The sequence below is a fragment of the Camelina sativa genome, chromosome 19 (genome assembly GCF_030686135.1).
Source record: "Camelina sativa cultivar CO46 ecotype springtype chromosome 19, ASM3068613v1".
Lineage (NCBI taxonomy): Eukaryota > Viridiplantae > Streptophyta > Magnoliopsida > Brassicales > Brassicaceae > Camelina > Camelina sativa.
Genome location: NC_141898.1, coordinates 19,380,892 through 19,393,223, shown reverse-complemented (window position 1 = coordinate 19,393,223; position 12,332 = coordinate 19,380,892).

Genomic DNA, 12,332 nt, shown 5'->3' with positions numbered 1-12,332 from the left:
GTAAACATTATTTGACTATTCATATAAATTTTAAATAAAGCGTTAAGATTAAGATAACATGAAATTTGTATCAAAACTATTCTTCTGTTAATATATTGTGAAAATATGAAAATTATTATATTATATAATTGAAATATTATTATTTATAATAAACCTAATTTTTTAAAATTTGTTTATTTTTTCGTTTCATTTGTCCTTCATCAATGGTTTCTCTATTAATGGTTTCGTTACCTATGTGATGCAGTCGGAAACCCTAGGATTAGCAAGCACTAAGCCTAGTTAGAAATCAATTTATCAAGCGTGAACTTGATAAAGAGAAACTCTGGAAGAAACTCTCTGCTTTTTATTAATTAGAATGAAAACTGTTTTTCCAATAACCTAGACTCTCTCTATATATAGAGAAGAAACCCAAAACCCAAAATAGAAAACTCTAAACAGAAATAAAAAAACTAACATAAGTAAATATATCAAAAGAAAAGTTAAATTCGCTAAATTCCTCCTACGTCAGTCTCCTCCACCTCCTAAGAACTTGTCCTCAAGTTCTCTTCTGGATATAGAACTCCATCTTCATGATACTCATAATTATCAACGACATTAAAAGTACTGGAAATGCTCATCGATTCTGGGAAATCCAGAACATAAGCATTGTCGTTGATCTTCCGTAACACCTTGAACGGTCCATACTTGCGAGGCTCCAGCTTGCTATATGTACCAACTAGAAATCTCTCTTTATGGAGGAACACCATCACTTCATCACCTTCTTTGAAAACCTTGAGTCTTCGACGTTTATCAGCATCAACCTTGTTCTTCTGTCCAGTAGCTTCTAACTTAGCCTTAACAGCTTCTTTAACAGCCAAAATCTCTTCAGCCATGGTTTCAGCTGATGCACTAACTCCACGAGTCTTAGGCAACTTAACCAAATCAACCACATGTCTAGGAACAGAAGTATACACTAGAGAAAAAGGTGATTTCCCTGTTGCAGAATGTACAGCGCTGTTGTAAGCAAACTCCACTTGAGGCAAAGCTAAATCCCACTGTTTTGGTTTATCCCCACAATTACTTCGAACCATATTTCCCAAAGTTCTATTAGTTACTTCAGTTTGTCTATCTGTTTAAGGATGAGCTGTAGAACTACGATTAAGAGCTGTTCTAAACATCCTCCAAAGAGTAATCCAAAAATGACTTAGAAACTTTGTGTCCCTATCTGAAGTAATTGACTTAGGAACTCCGTGAAGGCGCACCACTTCCCTGAAAAATAATTTGGCTATGTTGGATGCATCTGCAGTCTTCTTGCAAGCAATGAAATGTGTCATCTTGGAAAATCTATCAACTACCACAAACACATAATCCACACCTCGTTGTGTACGAGACAATCCCAACACAAAATCCATAGCCAAGTCTTGCCAAATATCATCAGGAACAGGTAAAGGCATATAAACACCAGTGTTCTGCGATTGGCCTTTCGACACTTGACAAATATAACATCTTTTGACAATGGCTCCAGCATCTCTCCTTAAGTGTGGCCAAAAGTATCACTCCTCTAGGCTAGCAATAGTCTTATCTCTTCCCAAATGCCCACTAAGACCACCCCCATGCAAATCACGGATCAACTTCTCTCTTAGCAATGAGCAAGGGATGTACAATCGATCTCCTTTAAACAAATAGCCTTCTTGAATATGAAAATCTGCAGAAGGATGCTTCTCGTTGCATTTGGCCCATAGTTCCTTGAATTCAACATCATTTTCATACAACTCCTTCATCAACTCAAATCCCACAATCTCTTGTGTTAAAGTAGCTAACAATGATGCTCTCCTACTCAAAGCATCAACCACCTTATTAAGTGCACCTGAGTTATGCTGGATTATAAAAGGGAATTTCTGCAGGAAGCTAACCCAACGAGCATGCATTTTGTTAATCACCTTTTGGCTGTGAAGGAACTTCAAAGCTTGGTGGTCAGTGATCAAAATAAACTCTCTCTGAATCAAATAATGCTCCCACTGCCTTTGGGTTCTAAATACTGCATAGAACTCTTGATCATAGGTGCTCCACTTCTGTCGAGCTTCACTCAATTTCTTGCTGAAGAAAGCCACTGGTCGTTTTTCTTGAGACAAGACAGCACCTATTCCCACTCCACTAGCATCACATTCAACTTGGAACACTTTATCAAAATCAGGCAATGCTAGAACTGGTGCAGTACATAGCTTTTCCTTGATTAAATTAAAACTTTTTTCTTGCTCGAGATCCCATTGGAACTTTCCTTTCTTCAAGCACTCGGTAATAGGAGAAGTAATAGTACTGAAATCTCTTATAAATCTCCTATAGAAGGTAGCAAGACCATGAAAGCTGCGTATATCACTGACTGATTTCGGGACAGGTCAATCCCTAATAGCTTTCACTTTATCTTCGTCAACATGAATCCCTTCTTCTCGAACAACAAAACCTAAGATTGAACACCTTGTTCTGAACAAACTTTTTCGTTGTCCTTCTTCTTTAGATGATAATAAGACCCTTTCAAATACAATGTTGATCGTCTCATTCGATTCTTCTTCAGCAAATTCAACACCAGCATATTCATCCTCTTCTTCATGTTCTTCTTCCTCCTCTAGCAAAGCTGTAGTTCTCCTACTCGGACAAACGTTTGATTTGTGACCTTGTCCTTGACAACGAAAACACTTGTCAATGGATGGTCTCGCATAAATGTTACTTTGCTTCTGGATTGGTGCTTTATTCTGCTGAGCATTATTAGAACCATTGTTAGAACTTCCAGCGCCTTTGTTCCCAAGGCTAGTATCCTTTGTTACTGCACTCTTCTCTTTATCTCCTATTGATTCAGGATTATTCTGAGGTGAATATCTTCTGAAGGAAGTAAAATTGCGAGGAGATTTTTCAATTAACTCAGCTTTCAAAGGTAGACTAGAAGCCTCATGCACCGTCCATACAGTTTGTAAACCCATCTTCTCTTCAATAGAACTCTTTAACTCACTGATGTATCTCACCACTTTCTGATTTTCTGTCTCTCCAAGATCATTACACTCAAAAAATCGCAGAAACTCTGTTGTATACTCTGTCACAGTCCTTTTTCCTTGAACACATTCAATATACATCTTATAGAGAATCTGTTCATAGTCCTCTAGTAAATACCTGTCCATCATGAGATGTTTCATCCGCCTTCATGTCTTGACTGGTCCCTTCCTTTGTTTTTGCCTCTGAAAAACAAGTTTGTCCCACCACACAGCAGCAATACTCTTCAGCCTAATGGCCACCATTTTAACTTGCTTGTTTTCAGGGACACCCATGATTTCAAAGAAACTATCAACACTTATTTGCCAATCTAGAAAATCTTCCACATTCATAGTTCCATAGAACAATGGAATGTCAGCCTTTACGCGGTAGTCATGATTATTTTGTCGATTTCTTTGCTCAACTTCATCCTCCACAGCTTCCTCTTCATCAGAACTTGAACTTTCATGAATAACAGCATGATTGTTGTCTACCCTTGGGATTAGTCTTCCCCTGTTTCTATGCTGATTCACGTTAAGTCCTTGTTCTCCTTATTTGTTTCTTTGCTGATTTGCATTGTTGAAGTTGTTTCTGATCTCAGTTGTCAAATTGGTCATCTGGTCGGTCAAAGCAGTTAGAGCCGAGGTCATAGCCTTGGTAAAACCCTGAAAGTCTGCTTTGGTCACAGATTGATCCCCCATAGCTGATCAAGCCTTGAAAAAGAGACAAGAGAAAGCCTGCTCTTATACCACTTGACGCAGTCAGAAACTCTAGGATTAGCAAGCACTAAGCCTAGTTGGAAATCAAGTTCTCAAGCGTGAACTTGATAAAGAGAAACTTTGGAAATCCACCATATTAGAGAAGAAATTCTCTGCTTTTTTTATTAATTAGAATGAAAACTGTTTTGCCAATAACCTAGACTCTCTCTATATATAGAGAAGAAACCCAAAACACAAAATAGAAAACTCTAGACAGAAATAGAAAACTAACATAAGTAAATATATCAAACGAAAAGTTAAATTCGCTAAATTCCTCCTACGTCACTATGTAAGAACAGATAATAATATATGTAATTGACATTTCTGATTACATACATATATTAGATGACAACATTAATACCCGGTGATCAATTTGTCGATTTTATGAAAGCCTTTTACGGGCACTAAGGGCATCTCCGCTGGGAGATGCTAATCAAGAGAATTCTTTAGAAATATATATATAATAATGAGAGAGAGAAAAGATGAGAGAATCAATGCTAAAGTTGCTTAGTCAAGAAACGTTCCTTAGACCAAATAGACAGGTGTCATTTTTTAATGGATATTACTAATAAAAGATAATATATATATATATATATATATATATATATATATATATATATGTGTGTGTGATTAAAATTATACTTTTTTTTTAAATAAATCTTGCATCGTTGCTCCGTTGGTCTTGCTCTAAGCAAGTTGATGCGTTCTAATTTGGAGATTTTGTATATGAAAGTGTAACAGGAAGAAGAGAGATGTCTTTGGTTTAATATCATTAATTATCGGTTTAGTTATCTAGTTGGTTTGTTTATTCGGTTTAGCAAACACTATATGTAACCTTTCTCCACTAGCGAGAGAATCAATCAATGAAAATCAACAATCTTCTTAATCTCTATTATCTATGTATCATCATCATCTTCCACCATTGAATCTATGTTCCTCGGGTCGATCCTTCTTCCTTAGTGATCATCCCCTAGACTTTGATTTACCCTTATCTCGTTCTCACGGTGAGAGCTGATTCGAGATTTATCCATCTATACTTACTTTTACTGTTTCATTGGTATCAGAGCAGTGAGTTCTTCCTTCAGACCGATTTTCATGGCGGATACAAAACAACAATCGATGATCAAGTCAGATTATAAGCTAAATAAGCTTCCTTACTCATGTGAGGAGGTTTATGAAAGAATGAACAAGGGTATGTGTATATTTTGTGAGGAACACGACAACCCAGGTCATTATCAGTTGAAGCACAAAGGAGTAAGAATTTCCATGATAGAATCTGAAGATGATGATCAAGTGTTTGATGATAAAGAAGAAGCTCATCAAATCCAAGAAACTGTGATGAATCTGGATCCGATCGTTGCAAAGACTTTGGACCCACTCACCAAACAAATGGAGCATATCTCAGCTTTGTAGGTTCTAGATTCTGTTTCTGTGTTGCAGGTTCATAAAATGGATTCACACTTCAACGGAGTGGAAGAATTACCTCAACAATCAACAATTGGTAATGTCAAAATCGATGCATACCAAGTGTTTGATCAAATTCCTCTAAGAGTAACAAGTATAGAAAAACAAAGGAAGTATCTTAAGGGATGGAAATTCAAGTTCAAATGCACTTCAAAGAGAAGCAAACTGATGGATTTTAAGTTCTCTTCGGTGGTGAAAACTTATTTGCTTAGTGAAGATCCTAAATTAGGACCATGCCAACAAAGAGCTCAAAGTAACTGTTGTTACTTGTAAGAGGAGGCCAATTGATCGATATAAGCTAGCTGATGAGAGTTCAAAGTCAGGAGTTTCTGATGGACCAATTCAGATCTGTGTATGGGAACCAGACGGTTTACTTGCTAAACTAGATCTTTGGGACTGGCCAGAAAAAGAATTGACGCCATACGAAGAATCACATCTGGTTGAAACATTTCTACCTTCACAGATGGAATTGGTGAATGGTGATCCAAAGGATTTCAAGCCTTTTAACAGAAAAAGGAGTAACAAGTCTCTTTATCTAGAAGACGAACAAGAGGATGGACATGAGCTAACACAGGTAACAAAATTCATTTCATCTTCTAATAATCAGATTTGGGAACCTGGTGGAGTATTGAATGAACATGATAACTGTAAAGGGGCACAAAAATGTTACAATCATTGTAAATTGATGAGGTTAATGCACTGGATGTCTAGTATGTGGTCGCAAAGAATCAAGTCCAGAGAGATTTATATGTTACCAGTATGTTCTTTTGTTGATATAAAAACGTGGTCAGGGTTATGCTGTTGTGAGTATAAAATTCACATGATGATGTTGGGTTATTATGGTTTAGAAATGCAAGTGTTATCATGTTCTAAGGAAAGTGTGTTACATGCATAATGGTATGCTGGGAACAATTAGAATCAGTTTTGTGGTTTGTGAATGGTAAGAGGCTGCTAGATGCAGGCCAAAACATGCAGTCGAGGCTGTTTTATGATGAAGAAAATAATGAGTTAAGGGACAGTAAAGCTGGAATCACTTTGTTATCACTTGAGAGCAATGTAAGCTTATGCTTGGGACGTCAAAATGAAGCTGATGATTATGAGATGACAAAGGATCCTCATAAGGCCATGATCGATGAAAATATATGGCTGCATTTGAATAAATTGATGCTCATCTATGGATCTCTTGTAAGACCACCAGGATCTAACGTGAATTTTCCGTCTAGCGAAAAGAATAGGTTAGTTGGATTATTTTCTAAGACTGTAAGGGTTGTTCCACTAGCGTTTCTTTTAGAAGGTGGTGTTGAAGTGGGTTCCTTGGTTTGCTCAGGAAAGGGTTGGTCCTTCATTTTGGTTTCTATTTTCTGGGCTATTGGTCAAGTGGTTATTTTTGGGAGAGAATCCTTTCGAGCACTTAATAACAAAAGGGGAATTGAGAATAGGATTGTTGACATGACAAAGGTGAAACAAAATTCTGAAGCCAGTCAACACTGCTCTCTTTTGTTGCTCTTAGAAAGAGTTAAAACCATTTTTGAACCTATGGTGTATGTCATTCGCAATGGCCAGTTTAGCAACAGTCCCCCCAAATGTGTTTCTTCAACAGCGCAAAGGAACCTCAAAGATCTGTATATGCTTTGTGTTGAATTGGTTAGCTCTCGCTGTCACAACGAGGGAAATATTGGTGAAATAGAAGCAGTAGTTGTGACCATGTTTAAACAGAGGTATGTCTATGGTTCTCTTCTAAGACCGCCTGATACTCATTATGAAGTTGGATTTTACAATGATTTGACGCAGTTCAGTACTGATCTTCAAAGTCAGAAGATGCAGGCCAGATATGATAACCATACCAAAGAGATGGATATGAAAGAAGCTTTAATGCAGGCCATGTATGTTGCTAATTCTCTTGCTGGATTTTGTGCTTATGAAGTGTTTCATTTTCAAAGGCCACCCAAGCTAAATAATCTTCATGGAAGTCTGGATTTCATCGCTAAGGTTCTTGTTCAATGGAAGGAGTGTAACACCCGAACTCGACACCCGAAACAGGTCAACGGGTTGACTTCCTGGCCCGACCCGAAAACCCTCTTTAAATGCAAATCACCAACTAACTTTGCAAAAAGAACTCTTAGCTTAACCAACCTGCAAAAAGAGAGGGGTGAGTAATTGATAATCACTCAGTGAGGGAAAGCCTTAGGGCTCACGAAGTTTCCACACCCAAACACGCTTAGACAATCACAAAGTCTAAACCTAAGACAAGCACCAATCACTGTGTCCTAAATCCTATGACACACAAACATAAGCACACATCACCCAAATGGAACTACGTCCCATAACCGCCCTAAAGACGGGTCGGATACAACGTGTCAACACACGCTACCCTCGTGCATTATTAGATCCCTCATGCTTTCGCACTTCTTCATGCACCATGCTTACGGAACCTTCATGCCTCTTGCACTTCGTCCTAGCATCAATCACTCGTGCTCATGCTTACAGACCCCAATCGCCTCTTGCACTTGTTCCTAGCACTGCTCACACGTCGGCTCGTCAGCCATCCTGATCTACCCGCATTTTCCGCTCGTGGACCACCACACAACTACAAGGAATTCTCCTTGCAGGACTCTCTGCGGCTCACCCGCATCTACGTGCCCTTAACACCTATCTCACACACAAGCACTTATTTTACCACAACATAACATGCATTCACGCAACCACATCATCAACAATCAACATGCACAAAATCCATTTTAGATCAATTTCTATCTCTAGGATACTAGTTCTCTATCTTTATACTTTATTTAAAAATATATTTATAAAATATGTTATACAACCAACAAACAAATACGGTTAATCATAATATACGTAACTCGTAGATATACTCAGCTTAACCCTAGACTAAGCAACTATCCAAACACATCTGAATATGTAGAAGACACCAACTAGTCCTCATCTTGGCCACACGAATATAATCCTCGGTTTAGCACTTGCAACAACGAAAACCCGGTTCAATGGCCTGCAACGGTTTAGATTAACTGATCAAAGAGTATATTCCAATAATCCTTGATTTAATCTATTAACCAAACTGATTTAAATATGTTGGTGCTTTTCCAATAATTAATTAGATGTAGTTTAATAATTAAATCAAACCAACAATCTAATAATTCATAACTCCACCATTTAGTCCACGTACGATCACATGCTCCCACAATACCAATTCCTAAACCAGCCACAATACACGATTCACCAATATTTATATTAACCAACGTTATCGACAACGTACGTAACCATGCATGCCACCACAAATCAACTCATGCAAGTTCCATAAACAAGTTTCGGTTCTGGACTTAAATCATCTGGTTTAGTTGGTTAAGCTTCTCGGTTCAATAATCAATGCAACAGAACACAACAACAGACACGAGAAAGAGTTTCGCCGTTTACCTTCCTTGGCGTTTACACCCAACGACTCGTGACGGATCAGCAACGCCGATGCACAAAGCTTCAAGCCCACGGTTGTCACGTCCTCATCTCTCAACAATCAAACAACACAAAGCAACAGATCCATCAAGACAATATCAGAAGCTTATTCCGCAAGCTACATAACAAAATAGGGTTTCCGTACCCTTAACGACATCTCCGATGGACCACTGCTCCGATGACAGCGGCGGTCATCCGGTGACTCATGGTTGCGACCTCTAGTTGCAACTCACGGTGGCGGTGGTGTCGACGGCAACAACCTTGTCTCGCTTCTCAACGTTCTCGGATTCTTTGAAACACAGCACCACGACAGAACAATAATAACAACCACAATCTCTCTCCCACTCTCGGTGGCTGCTGGTCTGGTTTTAGGGTTTAGCCTTGCGTTTCCCTTTTGACGGCTGAAGAAAATACATCCACGATACATATACAAACGACATGGCCTTTGTCGTTTAATCATTTTGCTCACTTGGTTCTTAATGGGCTTGAAATGAAAACAAACCGGCCAAATTCTCAATTAAAATCCAGTTACAAGGAGCACCCTCCGGATCTTCTCATGCTATTACTTGCAGGTGCTTATGCTAGTCTAGATTGGCAAAGCGGATTTGGGAGCAACAACGGTAAGCAGCTGAAGCAGGGGTGGGGAGCAGGGAGCTGTGAGCGGGGTGGGGAGGAAGATCTATTTTTTTTTTATATATAAATAAAAATGCTTTGGTTTGAAACAAATTTAATTATGACTAATTTTATTAAAAAACAAAATTATAAAAACATTTTGTTCAGAAACAAATAACGAAAGGAAAAAAATCATCTACGAGCTCTCCATATATGCTTTGCAATGCTGTTTCGAATACCCTCCATATATGCATCACCTGTAGGTATGTAACTCCTTCTTTGAGTTTCAACATCAACATCATCAGAATCTGAGAAATCCAATTCTTCCTTTTCCATTTGCTCGTACTCTTGAAAATCTTTATCAACTCTTAATGATCTTCGTATGAAGTTATGCAATGTCATAGTCGCTACAACAATCTTACAATGCGTTTGAAGATCATAGCGTGCTGGATTCCGGATGATAGCAAACTTTCCTTTCCATACACCGAATGTTCGCTCAACAACAGAACGCAGAGAGGAATGACATTTATTAAACATTTTATTCTCATTTGTAGGTGGTCCTCCTCGCCATTGATGCGGATGATATCGGGTTCGACGATACAGAGAAAGATATCCTTTTCTATTAGGATATCCTGAATCAACGAGAAAATATCTTCCTTCAGGTGGAGTTGGAAAATATTCATCGTTTTGTGCACAATATGTCAATATCTTCGAATCGTGTGCCCTTCCTTTTGTTCCCACATATGTATATATAAACTCCATTTTGAAGTTACAAATCGCAAGCACGTTCATGGTAGGATGTTGCTTACGTAAGTTCCAATACTTCTCTTTCTTATCACCTCCAACTCTTACCGCCACATGTGTACCATCAAGAGCTCCTATGCAACCACTAAAAAAAGGATAATACCTTCTATCAGCTGACAGAATGGGATTTACCTGTCGGAGTTCGTTTTCTTCAGGCTTTATAATATCTTGAGACATGCGAACCAGTGCATCCAAAACTTCATGAAACTTTCGATTTACTGTCTCTTGATTGCGTTGATAATGTGTTGCAATTGTTCGTTGGACTTCGTCATGTGCAACAGTTTCAAGAAACATCGCAACAGCTTCTTCTAATCCACATTCTCGACAATCTCGTAATCAATAATCTTTCTTCAATGTACCACATAATTGTTGGAAAGTTTCTTGATGCATTCGTAGAGTTTCGAAACATTCTCGATCATGGCCATTTATCATTTGCCTCGTATGGCGCCATCCACGACCTCGATCAATTCTCATTAGTTATCTATCCCTGTTTGGATCCAAGCATTCACTCTCGATCAACAAAGCAATTACTTTGAGCAAATTCTGGTTGTAAGAGATAGCTAGTTCATTAATTAAAATTACTTACACTTATTAGCTCATTCCACCAATCAGTTGACATGTCGAGCTCTCCAAATTCATTGAATCCCAATCCAGTAGCTGTTCGTGTGATCCGCTTGTAAACATCATACTGCTTTTTTATGTGATCCATCCGGTTTTTGAAAGTTTTCCACGGAAAATCCAAACCAAAACGTTTGAGAAATTCAGCTCGAACACTTTGTCGACCAATTTCGTCAAGACATGTACCCTTCCAGTGACCTTTGTCATTTTGATCATTGCACAATTGCAATAATCCATGACTCAGTTCACGATTCTACACAAATTTTATCTAAATATCTTAATACAATCAATCACACTGATAAACACTTAAAAATATGAGAGACGAAAACTAGAACACTAATAAAAAAAAAAGAAGAAGAAATAAGAGAGAGAGGGTCACCTCGGAAGATGGTGTTGAAGAACCTTCATTTTGATTTGCCATATTGTCCTACACCGAAAAAAATTCAATAAACGTTTGCATGTTTGGATTTATGTAAGCTTGAAATATATAGATTGAAACCTTACCTGAACTCTCTCTGAACCTTTTGTGAAGTGATAATTGTTGGGTTGAGCTGTTGATATTTATAGACTTAAATTTTTAAACTATCAAGAATTATATTAAAGATATTATACGTAAAATTAGCAATTTTGTGAATAAAATTTAAATATATATTTTTGAAAATTTTAATTTTAAATTTGAATAAAGAAATATTGAAAGCATATTCGAATATATTGTTGATTAATTGGACTCAAGTCAAATATTTTTTTACCAGAATATTTTTGTTTCAAAATTAATTTATTTTAAGTGATAATTATTTAAAAATAATATCCCAAAACTCTCCCAAATTCAGCGTCATAACGCTTAACTTTTTAGAGCAGTTATCATTTTCTTTAACACGTGTGAAAGGGATAAAATTTATTCTTGATTGGAGTTGAGCATGGGCGTTTCCCACGTAAGGCTCACAAAAACGCTTTACCAATCTAGACTGCTATCATCCTTGAGGACAAAGATGTTTTGGGGAGGGAAGTATTGTAACAGGAAGAAGACAGATGCCTTTGGTTTAATATCTTTAATTATCGGTTTAGTTATCTAGTTGGTTTGTTTATTCGGTTTAGTAAACACTATATGTAACCTTTCTCCACTAGCTAGCTAGAGAATCAATTAATGAAAATCAACAATCTTCTTAATCTCTATTATCTTTGTATCTCATCATCATCTTCCACCATTGAATCTATGTTCCTCGGGTCGATCCTTTTTCCTTAGTGATCATCCCCCTAGACTTTGATTTATCCTTATCTCGTTCTCACGGTGAGAGCTGATTCGGGACTTATTCATCTATACTTACTTTTACTGTTTCATTTGGGATTGTGTCTACAAAGAGTTCACAAAAACTATGACGGCTCATGGGAAGAAAAGAATTGACACATTTAAAATAGCTCAAGCTGATCGTGTATGGGAACTAGGTCGTTTAATGGATCTTTGTGGCTGGCCAGAGAAAGGATCCAAGTCACATGAAGAATCAGTTCGGCTTGAAACATTGTTATCTTCACAGTTGCAAGTGGCGCATTGTTGTAACCCAAAAGAGTTTAAGCATTTTGACAGAAAAATGAGTAGCAAGACTCTTGGTCTAG